Genomic DNA, 12,501 nt, shown 5'->3' on the forward strand with positions numbered 1-12,501 from the left:
TTCACAGTTTGTTCTTTTTAAATAAAACCTTTAAAAACTTCTGTAAGTACATATACATTTTTGAAAGGTTTCCAATTGGTTATTTCTCCTGTTTATCTCTTATTGTTTCATTTCTGCCTCTTTTAAGTCCTTTTTTTTTTCAAGTTCTGTTAGTTTAATACTATGGCATTTGATTCTTTTTAAGAAACATTTTACTGTGGCAAGAACACTTAACATGAGAAGTACCCTCAACAAATTTTTAAGTATACAAGGTAGTAATCCTGACTTTAGGTATAATTTGAACAGAAATTCTGTAGAGCTTATTCATCTTGATTAACTGAAACTGTTTGCTCGATGATTAGGGTCTATATGTGCTCCGCATTGGGTGTGGAGTTTCATCTTGAACCTAGAAGTCTCTCCTCTCTTGGTGGTTGCCTCTCTCTTTCTAGCAGTTTTGCAGCCTTTAACTTACATTTTCCTGGACCTCCCAGTCCAGAACTAGAATTCTTGCCCAGTTCTAATATTCTTGACACTGCGGTTTATTTGGGCTCTGTGATTTGTGGCCCTTTCTAGTGTGTATATTTTGGGTAACTGTTTGGCTCCTGGTTTTATGTAGTTTACCTTCAAAATGATTCCTCCTCTTACCCCTCACCCCATTTCTGACCCTAATGCTGCTGCTGCTAAGTTGCTTCAGTCTTCTGTGACTCTGTGTGACCCCATAGACGGCAGCCTACCAGGCTTTGCCATCCCTGGGATTCTCCAGGCAAGAACACTGGAGTGGGTTGCCATTTCCTTCTCCATTGCGTGAAAGTGAAAAGTGAAAGTGAAGTTGCTCAGTTGCGTCCGACTTGTAGCGACCCCTTGAACTGCAGCCCACCAGGCTCCTCCGTCCATGGGATTTTCCAGGCAAGAGTACTGGAGTGGCTTGCCATTGCCTTCTCTGTCTGACCCTAATAAATGACTATAATTTTAATGTTTTATTACTGCTTTGCTTTTGAAAAGTGAAGTCACTCAGTCGTGTCCAACTCTTTGCGACCCCATGGACTGTAGCCTACTAGGCTCCTCCGTCCATGGGATTTTCCAGGCAATAGTCCTAGAGTGGGTTGCCATTTCCTTCTCCAGGGGATCTTCCCAACCCAGGGATCGAACGCGGGTCTCCCACATTGTAGACAGATGCTTTACTGTCTGAGCCACCAGGGAAGCTATGTGACCTTATCTAAAGTGACTACACCAAAAGAGACATCAGAATGTTTTGGAACCATTTTAGGGCACCGTATTCTTGCCTGGAGAACTCCGTGGACAGAGGAGCCTGGTGGGCTACACTCCACAGGGTCACGAAGAGCTGGACAGGACTGAGCGACTGGCACTTACACTTTCATCTCATGTGCTGTGACTGTTTTCTTTTTCTTCCCCTCCTTCCCAGGAGTTGCTGTTGGTGCCCTAGTCACACGTTCTCAGCAATCACTGTTCCTGAACACACTGAAATCTTTACCTGAGTTTGTGTCTCCTCCAGGGACAGACACTGAGATAAAGACTTGAATGGAAGTATTTTGTAGCTTTTTGGAAAATTTTGGAAACAGAGGCGTGGGGGTGTGGGTATGAATATACTAAAAGGAGTGTAATAAGTTAAAGGTACATTATGAAGCCAGTGGAAGACGGAAGCTTACTCCTGAGAGGAATGCTGTGAAACATGGCTCGTAATGATGACCCCCCCCCCCAAGCATGAAAGCATGGGCACATCTGTGCCAGTTTCCATCAGCCATGGGTTGAAGGTTAGTCCTCAGGGTTGGCCCTGTTTCTATTCCCACCCAACCCTTCCAGCCTGCCTTGTGTGTGGGCAGAGTGGTCTTCCACATTTCTGGGAAAAAACCTACCAGGACAGAGATACAGGTCGCAATACTGTGATTTATAAGAAAAACAAATTTGGTCATTTAGATGAAAAAGCATTTCTCATATATTTTTGGTCTTCATCCATGCTTCTTGCCCATTTAGTCCCAGGTGCCCTAACCTCTGGGGAGGAGACAGGGGTTGGAGGTTGAATCAATAACCAATGGTCAATAAGTAACCATGCCTATGTAAGGATTTCTCCATAAAACCCCACAAAGATGGGGTTTGAAGAGCTTCCAGGTTGATGATCATGTGAGGTACTGGGAAAGTAGTGCCTGGAGAGGGTTTGGAAATTCTGTACCCTTTTCCACATACCATACTCTACACATCTCTTCCATCTGATGGTTATCTATATCCTTTATCATACCTTTTTACAGTAAATCGGTTGTTGTTGAGTCACTAAGTCCTGCAGGACGTTTTGTGACCTCATGGACTACAGCATGCCAGTCTCCTCTGTCCTCCACTATCTCTCAGCGTTTGCTCAAATTCATGTCCATAGAGTTGGTGATGGTCTCTAACCACCTCATCCTCTGCCATCCCCTTCTCCTTTTGCCTTCAATCTTTCCCAGCATCACGGCCTTTTCCAATGAATCTGCTCTTCCCATCATGTAGTCAAAGTATTGGAGCTTCAGCTTCAGCATCAGTTCTTCCAATGAATATTCAGGGTTAATTTCCTTTAGGATTGGCTGATTTGATCTCCTTGCAGTCAAGGAACTCTCAACAGTCTTTTCCAGTACCACAGTTTGAAAGCATCAGTTCTTTGGTGCTCAATCTTCTTTATGGTCCAACTTTCACATCCGTACACAACTACTGGAAAAACTATAGCTGTGACTATATGGACCTTTGCTGGTAAAATGCTGCTGCTGCTTTTTAATATGCTGTTTAGGTTTGTCATATGTCCCTATGCTCTCTAGGGAGCTGACTGTGGCTCAGATCATGAACTTCTTATTGCAAAATTCAGACTTAAGTTGAAAAAGTCAGGGAAACCACTAGACTGTTTAGGTATGACCTAAATCAAATCCCTTTTGATTATACAGTGGAAGTGACAAATAGATTCAAAGGATTAGATCTGATAGACAAAGTGCCTGAAGAACTATCAAAGGAGGTTTGTAACATTTTACAGGAGGCAGTGATCAAAACCATCCCCAAGAAGAAGAAGTGAAATAAGGCAAAATGGTTGTCTGACAAAACCTTACAAATAGCTGAGAAAAGAAGAGAAGCTAAAGGCAAAAGATAAAAGGAAAGATATACCCATCTGAATGCAGAGTTCTGAAGAATAGCAAGGAAAGATAAGAAAGACTTCTTCAGTGATTGGTGCAAAGAAATGGAGGAAAACAATAGAATGGAAAACACTAGAGATCTCTTCAAGAATATTAGAAACACCAAGGGAATATTTCATGCAAAGATTGGCACAATAATGGTTGGAAACAGTATGGACCTAACAGAAACAGAAGATATTAAGAAGAGATGGCAAGAATACCTAAAAGAACTATACAAAAAAGATCTTAATGACCCAGATAACCATGATGGTGTGATCACTCACCTAGAGCCAGACATCCTAGAATGAGAAGTCAAGTGGGCTTTAGGAAGCATCACTATGAGCAAAGCTATTTCAAATCCTGAAGATGATGCTGTGAAAGTGCTGTACTCAATATGCCAGCAAATTTGGAAAACTCAGCTTCATTGACTATGCTAAAGCCTTTGACTGTGTGGATCACAACAAACAGGAAAATTCTTAGAGAAGGGAACACCAGACCACCTTACTTGCCTCCCGAGGAACCTGTATGCCGGTCAAGAGGCAACAGTTAGAACTGAACATGAAACAGCTGACTGGTTCAAAATTGGGAAGGAAGTATGTCAAGGCTGTATATTGTCACCTTGTTTAGTTAGCTTATATGCAAAGTACATCATGTGAAATGCCGGGCTGGATGAAGCACAGGCTGGACTCAAGATTGCAGGGAGAAACATCAATAACCTCAGATATGCAGATGACTCCACCCTTATGGCAGAAAGCGAAGAGGAACTGAAGAGTCTGTTGATGAAAGTGAAAGAAGAGAATGAAAAAGCTGGCTTAAAGCTCAACATTCAGAAAACTAAGATCATGGCATCCGGTCCCATCACTTCATGGCAAATAGAGGGGGAAACAGTGGAAACAGTGACAGACTTAATTTTCTTGGGTTCCAAAATCCCTATAGGTGGTGACTGCAGCAATCAAATTCCAAGATGTGGCTCTTTGGAAGAAAAGCTATGATAAACCTAGACAGCATATTAAAAAGCAGAGACATTACGTTGCCAACAAAGGTCTGTGTAGCCAAAGCTATGGTTTTTCCAGTAGTCATATATGTTAGAGTTGGTCCATAAAGAAGGCTGAGTGCTGAAAAGCTGAATCTTTTGAACTGTGGTGTTGGAGAAGACTCTTCAGAGTCCCTTGAACTGCAAGGAGATCAAACCAGTCCATCCTAAAGGAAATCAACCCTAAATATTCATTGGAAGGACTGATGATGAAGCTCCAATACTTTGGGCACCTGATGTGAAGAGCTGACTCATTGGAAAAGACCCTGATGCTGGGAAAGATTGAAGGCAGGAGGAGAAGGAGATAACAGGGGAAGAGATGGTTGGATGGCATCACTGACTCAGTGGACATGAGTTTGAGTAAGCTTGGGAGATGGTGAAGGACATGGAAGCCTGGTGTGCCACAGTCCATGGGTTCACAAAGGGTCAGATACTACTGAGCGACTGAACAACAACAACAAAGGTTTGTCATAGCTTTCCTTCCAAGGAGCAAGCATCTTTTAATTTCATGGCTGCTGTCACCATCTACAGAGATTTGGGAGCCCAAGAATATAAAATCTCTCACTGCTTCCACGTTCCCCCCTTCTATTTGCCGTGAAGTGATGGGCCCAGATGCCATGAGTAGTTTTTGAATGTTTAAGGCCAGCTCTTTCACTGTCTTCTTCACCCTCGTCAAGAGGCTCTTTAGTTCCTCTTCACTTTCTGCCAGTAAAGTGGTATTATCTGCATATTTGAGGTTGTTGATATTTCTCCCAGCAATCTCAATTCCAGCTTGTGATTCATGCAGCCCAGCATTTTGCATGATGAACTCTGCACATAAGCAGGGTGACAGTATACGACCATGTTGTACTCCTTTCCCAATTTTGAACCAGTCAATTGTTCCATGGCTTTTTCTAACTGTTGCTTCTTGACCTGTATACAGGCTTATCAGGAGACAGGTAAGGTGGTCTGGTACTCTTATCTTTTAAAGAGTTTTCTATAGTTTGTTTTGGTCCACACAGTCAAAGACTTTAACATAATCAGTGAAGCAGAAGTAGATGTTTTTCTGGAATTCCTTTGCTTTCTCCCTGATCCAACGAATGTTGGCCATTTAGTCTCTGGTTCCTTTGCTTGTTCAAAACCCAGCATGTACATCTGGAAATTCTTGGTACATGTACTGCTGAAGCCTAGCTTGAAGAATTTTGAACATAAATTTACTAGTGTGTGAAATGAGTACAGTTGTATAGCAGTTTGAACATTCTTTGAAATTGCCCTTTGGGATTGTAAAGAAAACTGATCTTTTCCCATCCTATGGCCATTGCTGTGTTTGCTCTGTTGCTATACTGAATGCAGCACTTTAATAGCATCATCTTTAAGGATATGAAATAGCTCAGCTAGAATTCCATCTCCTCCTCTTGCTTTGTTCACAGTAATGCTTCCTACTGCTGCTGCTGCTGCTGCTGCTAAGTCGCTTCAGTTGTGTCCAACTCTGTGCGACCCCATAGACGGCCTCCTACCAGTCTCCTCTGTCCCTGAGATTCTCCAGGCAAGAACACTGGAATGGGTTGCCATGTCCTTCAATGCATGAAAGTGAAAAGTGAAAGTGAAGTCGCTCAGTCGTGTCTGACTGTTAGCGACCCCATGGACTGGAGCCCACCAGGCTCCTCCATCCATGGCCTACTTAACTTTACACTCCAAGATGTCTGGTTCTAGGTGAGTGAACACATCATCATGGTCATCCTGGTCATTAAGACTTTTTTGGATAGTTCTTCTGTGTATTTTTGCCACCTCTTAATTTCTTCTGCTTCTGTTAGATTCATACACTTTATTGTGCCCATTCTGCATGAAATGTTTTCTTGATATCTCCAATTTTCTTGAAGACATTTCTAGTCTTTCCCCTTCTATTGTTTTCCTCTATTTCTTTGCATTGTTCATTTAAGAAGGCTTTCTTATCTCTCCATGCTATTCTCTGGAACTCTGCATTCAGTTGGGTATATCTTTACCTTTCTCCCTTGCCTTCACTTCTTTCCTTTCCTAAGCTATTTGTGAAGCCTCTTCAGACAACCGTTTTGCCTTCTTGCATTTCTTTTTCTTTGGGATGGTTTTGGTCGTTGTCTTCTGTACAGTGTTACAAACCTCCGTCCATAGTTCTTCAGGGACTCTGTTTACCAGCTCTAATCCCTTGAATCTCTTCTATTCTACACATCTCTCCACCTGGATGTTCATTTATATCCTTTATCATATCTTTTTACATTAAACTGGTGAACATGAGTAAACAGTTTTCCTGAGTTCTGTGAGCTGTTCTAGCAAATTAATTGAACCTCTGATTTATGGAGGATTAGGTCAGAAGCACAGGTAGAAACCTGGCATCTGAAACTTGTGATTGGCATTGCAAGTCAGGATGGGAGAATCTTGTGGAGCTGATTCTTGTGAGACTGAATGCTATCTCTGAGTAGATAGTGTCAGTATTGGGTTGAATTGTCAGACACCCACCTAGTGTCACAGGAAATTGCTTGGTATGGGCAAAATCCCACCCATTTGGTGACAGAAGTGTTCTGTGTGAGTGTAGTGGTCGTATAAAAATAAGGGAGACACACAGGAGAAAAACACAGGAGGAAACCTTTGCGTTTTTTCCCCCTGTACATGTAAAAGAGTGAGTTTCTCCTAAACATACAGGAAATGGCAGAGTTGATCAGTGCACACAGAAACGGTAGGGCTCGAGGGATGTGAAAAAGCAACTGTCAGTAACTCTAAGGCTTCTTGCTGCAGACACCTGCAACTTCACCCTTGGAAGATCTCTTGAAATGCGGGGTATGGTGTTCCTGGGAGTTAATGCTCTTTGAAAAACAGGGATCAATCTACACTGGAGGGGAACCAATGGAAATATTTGTTATTTGTCCTTCAAAAGAGACAAATTCAGAGACCCCAGCATTCTTGGGTTCCAGTTGTCCATAGCTGAAAACCTGTTCATCAGCTCACTCTGTGTTGTCTGCCAGTACATGTCACATTTCCTCACTAAAGGTGAGCTGACCGAGATGGATCAATCCATCTGTGACAGTGCAACAAGGACTCCACCACAGGTATTAAATGAGATGGAGATAGCTCCTAGTCAGCATTACTGTCTGAGGACTCACAGAGTATTTGACTTCTAGACCCATCTCATATCTCCTTAGATCAACGGAATCCTTTCTTCAGATGAACAAGTTCTTACAACAGGCACGTGATCAAGGTGTGTGCTGATTTTCATCAATTACATTGTCGGGAAACTACTGCCCCTATGGCATGCTGGGAGAGCTCATACATGAACAGTTATGGAAATGACTTGAGAATCACACCCTGTAGGTGTAGGGTGATATCCTTCAAGATATGGAATGTATTTTGAAACAAATCGGTGCTTCAGTGGTCCTTTGTCTTTGACAACTAGAACAGAGAGGCCTAGGAGTTCAGGAATCAAAATGCTTTCTCTTGCCATCACCTTTGGTTATGGAAGTGCTGGATCAGAAGGTATGTACATAATTTAAGTAAGGTCAGGTGGTTCTCCAGATGGCTTCACCTATTTATATATGCCTGGAGAACCCCAGGGATGGGGGAGCCTGGTGGGCTGCCGTCTCTGGGGTTGCACAGAGTTGGATATGACTGAAGCGACTTAGCAGCAGCAGCAGGGCTGAATGGTTCCCATAGCCCCTCATTCTCGCTAGCAATAGGTATCTACTTGCTTTTTGTTTTGGTTTATTGTGATGAAGGAGCTTGGGTGAAGGGAAGGAACATCCTGGTCAGGATCCCAGCAAACCTGAGCTCCTATGAGTATATTCCTTGCTACCATTTCAGGAGCAGCAAGAGATAATAATTTTAGGACTTCAGATTCATTGAACTTTCCAATAACTGGGAGAGGCAGCTGGATGTAATTGTCCTAAAATAGAAGGGAAACTTAATTCTGGGGTTCCCAGCCTCTGGGATCTAATGCCTGATAATCTGAGGTGGAACTGATGGTATAATAATAGAAATAAAGTGTATAATAAATATAATGTGCTTGAATCATCCCCAAATCACCCCCCACCACCAGGTCCATGGAAAAATTGCCTTCCACAAAACTGGTCCCTCATTCCAATAAGGTTGGGTACCGCTCCTTAGAACCATCGCTCAGTTCTGCCCTTAATTTAAGCCCTAGGGGCAGTTCTCCCTCTGGATATTTCCTGTCCCACTTTAATGGTGAGAGTAAATTCCTGTCTTCTCTTTCTTCTCGTCTGCTAGGAAATGGATGCTTATTTATCATCCCTGAGAAGGTTTATTAAAATACTGATTCATTAGGACACTGTGGTGTCTGAATAGACACTGTACTAAGATTTGGGGAAGGAACACAGACAGCACAGTGAGAAGCCAGTGGGAGGTTTATTTTCTATTCCACACAGATGCTCACAACCTCAGAGTTAGCAGACTCTCCAGATCAGAGTGTTACGACGATTTCACGCTTGCTACAAACTTTGTAAACAGGGGTGGAGATTTCCACATCAGAAGGGCATATATTTTCCTCTGACACGACTTCAGCCTTCCCTATTAGGATCCCATTTGCTAGAGAGAAGAAGCAAGGCTCTGTTAGACAGCTGGAATCCACCGACAAACCATTCTACCCTGCCTTTTACTGTCTGACACTCAGCCCCGTTTCTCAGGCTCCTATACAAGACGCAGCCTTTACCAGCCGCCCTCACTTCCTCCGCATAGAGCCATTGCTCACACTGCCTGTACGTCTTGTGTTTCATTTTTGCTTCACTCCCTTTTTTCTCTGCTTTTGGCCATGTCTTGATTACCCCTTTTCACTTTATCCTCTCCTCGCATTCCCCCTTATCTGCCACTAACGGTCAGGCAGGAAGCTTCTTCACTTACCAGGTCCTTGTATGTCCCAGAAGAAATTTTTTGAACAGTTAGGACACAGACAGGCCGTGTAAACAAAATTACCATAAGGAAAAGTTACATCATCAGAGCCTTCGAGTGTGGCTTTAACCTGAGGAGAAAGAGGATGGGAAAGGATTAAAGAGAGAGGCTCAGGCTGAGGCAGCCCAGTAACTATTATGCAAAATAAGCATGTTTAAGGCCAACACAGAGCGGGCACCAAGGTTTCCCCCAGACATCACCCCTAATGTATTTAGGGCCAGACTCAACTTTAGTCAGTCTTTCGGTAATTCTTCTCTGCCCTTTTCAACTTTGACTTGCATCGTGAAAAAGATACTTTATTGGCTTGCCGTGTGACTAAGTTTTAGAGTTGGATTTGAAGGTGTCGTCAGACACCATGCTTGGTTTTGTCCACTGGCGTGGGGAGAAATACACCTGTGAAGGTCTGCCTAGTCTTTAACTCAACAACTGATATGTGAAATGTTCTTTATTTTGAGCAATGGAAGTGCCAAGAGGTCACCATGGTTGGACTGTGTCTAGTTCGGAAGCTCCCCACCTGAAGTAGATAGGAAATGATTTAAATGAGCTTGTCGGTGAACCAAGAGGGTCATGGAGATTGGAATCATCAGTTTTCTGCTCTGGTGTGGTGGGGGAAAATCCCCAAAACAAATATTTTCCCATGTATCCTGCTTTTCAGCTTTGTGATGTGGCATTTATCCCTCGGAGCTTCTCATTCTATGAGGTATCATGAGATTGAGGTATTGAAGTAAGTATCAATACTTACTTCTTTAGTCTGTATGAGTTCATGAGGTTTGTGTGTTGTGTATGATACAGAGCTTTATTTAGGTAAAGTACTATGCATGTTGTACCAATAAAGACACTTGGAGTCAGAAAGCTCTTGGCCACCTGGTACTTCGTGCCTGTTTTCCTCCCGCAATAGAATTATAACCTAGATAGAAGATGAAAGAAATGACTGAGATTCTCGGATGGGAGAAGCAGTCTGCTGAGGTCAGACCTGAAAAGAGAAAGTTCCAAGACCTTCCTGAAATGGCAACAGAGAAAATCTCTGGAAAGGGGAGTCTCAGAAGCATTTCCGGCATCTTTTACATTTGAATAAATGTCAGATACTCTATGTATTTCTTCTTAGGGTTTTGATAGCTTTGCAGCTTTCTCCTCTGTTTGCTCTGTTTTCCAAAAACCCCAAGGAAGCCTCAAAGGAGTCAAGGATTGTTATCAGATATCCTGAAGTAGAAGATATAAGGGATCTGAAGACTCAGTGAAGATAGTGGGGAAAAGTAATAGAGGTAGGAAATGGGAAAGCCAATTCTAATGTGACAGTAAGTCTCCCATCTGTGGGGAAGACATAATTAGGGCTTCCCTTGTGGATCAGCTGGTAAAGAATCCGCCTGCAATGCAGGAGACCTGGGTTCGATTCCTGGATTGGGAAGATCCCCTGGAGAAGGGAAAGTCTATGCACTCCAGTGTTCTGACCTGGAGAATTCCACGGACTGTATAGTCCATGGGATCACAGAGTCAGACACGAATGAATGACTTTCACTCTCAGTTTGCAGCTCCTCTCCCATCTGCCATGGCCTGTTGAGTGGAATCTCCCTGACTCAACCTCATCACTGCACTGGACAGAGGCACGGTCGTGGATGGCTCAAGTCTAACAAAGCTCCTCTGTCCTTGTCACTCAGTCTTAACCCTCTTGGTTATTTCCTCTTTCATATTGCTTTCTTCTGTCCTCTCCTCTCCTCTCCTCCACTCACCTGGGGAAGTGAAGGGTCCTGACATGCTTAAAAACTTCTACTCATTTATCGCCTGCATATCATCACTTTTTCTTTTAAATGGCTTTTTAAAAATTGCAGTAAAAGTCACATAATATAAAGCATGCTATTTTAACCATATTTAACTGTACAGTTCAGAGGCACTCAGTACATTCACATTGTTGTGCATATCTCACCATTATCCATCTCATGAATTTTTCACTTTTCTAAACTGCAATTCTGTCCCAATTAAACACTAAGGTACCCACAGAGAACCTCCTGGCACCTAGCACTTACCAATGTGCATTCTGAATTTGTGAATCTACTATTCCATCTGTAATATCACTTCTTGACTTTTAAAATTGAAGTAATAATACACACATTTCTACCAGGGTTGCAAATGCAATAGTATTTGCAGGTGACTTCTTTGTGAGATGCTGTTTCACTTCATATCATTAGTGACCACAAAAATTGTTTATGAGGCTATTTCTCTTCTCTCTCCTTACTTATGATAATCCCCAAATCTTTACTTACCACTAAGTATACAGGTACATGACTTGTAACTGTGAGTGTTACGATATAGTCATCTGAGTTCCCAACTCGTTCAACTCTCAGGGTTATTGAAATTACATTCTGCCTAGATATGGCAAAAGAGACATAAAAAGGTCTGGTAAAAGTCCAGGTTGACATTTCTGTTATTTTCAATTTTTGTTTATCATCATAAACAATGCTGCAAACATCCTCACTCATTTGTATCTTCATGTACTTCTGTGAATATCTCTTTAGGACACATCTCTACAAGTGGAATGGCTAGGTCAAAATGTATACATTCAAAATTTTGATAGCAAGAGACTTAATCTGTCCAGAGGGCTGTATCCATTTCACACCATTACTAACGACACATATGAGTTTTGATTCTGGGTTATAATGTAGAGCATTGAAACCAAGTTCTGAGTTGTTTCGATTAAAAAAAAAAACAAACAAGTCCAGGATTGAGGCAGGCTGGTAGGGATATGGAAGCAACAGGCAGAGAGAGCAGGGGAATCAAAGGAACGGGGAAGACACATCAGTGCCATCACTCTTAAGGATCCACTTGGCATGACACGCACCTAAGGTGAGCACTGTTGCTGATGAAGTCACAGGGATCATCTGAGTTGGTGGATCAGCATAGCCCTTATACTGGGTTGTGAACAAAGTCATATCCACTCTTGTGCAGCTTAGGCATCTTATCCAAAGCTTATCCCAGGGCTGACCACAATGCTAACATTCCTGCCTATTCTGTTGTTTTGTGGGAAAATGATGAGAATGAAACAAGAATAGATAACTGAGTTAAAACACAAAGTAGGTGTAGGTCATGGATTCAGTAATCTCTCCAACAGATTCTGAACAGGGAGAGCTTGAGACCAGGAGACACAAATAGTGAGGACTCCCAGGATGGGTCCTCTTGGAGCAGGTAAATAAACTGTAGGTGCATAATGTGGGTTTCTGGGTTGACAGAAGTGTTCTCCCTGAAAGAATTTATATAGGGAGGAAAACCGATGACTTACGTTTGTCCTTGAGTTGGGACCGTCCGCAGTGTCAGGAAGAGACCCAGGAGCAGGGCAGCAGTGCTGGTCTTGAAGAGAAGCTGAGGAGCACGCATGCTGGAGGAATTTGGTGCCCAGGAAGCCTGTGTTCCCAGGGAGCAGGATGGTTCTTAAAACTGTAGCAG

At 42.7% G+C, this 12,501-nt stretch overlaps 1 long non-coding RNA gene across 1 annotated transcript; it reads right to left on the reverse strand.

The window, feature by feature from the left end:
- Positions 8,590-11,407, reverse strand: LOC102182475. Its single transcript, XR_309970.2, has 3 exons — positions 11,325-11,407; positions 9,019-9,136; positions 8,590-8,706 (listed from the first exon to the last, which is right to left on the reverse strand). It is a non-coding gene; the product is annotated as an uncharacterized LOC102182475 (long non-coding RNA).

The sequence above is a fragment of the Capra hircus genome, chromosome 4 (assembly GCF_001704415.2).
Source record: "Capra hircus breed San Clemente chromosome 4, ASM170441v1, whole genome shotgun sequence".
Classification (NCBI taxonomy): Eukaryota; Metazoa; Chordata; class Mammalia; order Artiodactyla; family Bovidae; genus Capra; species Capra hircus.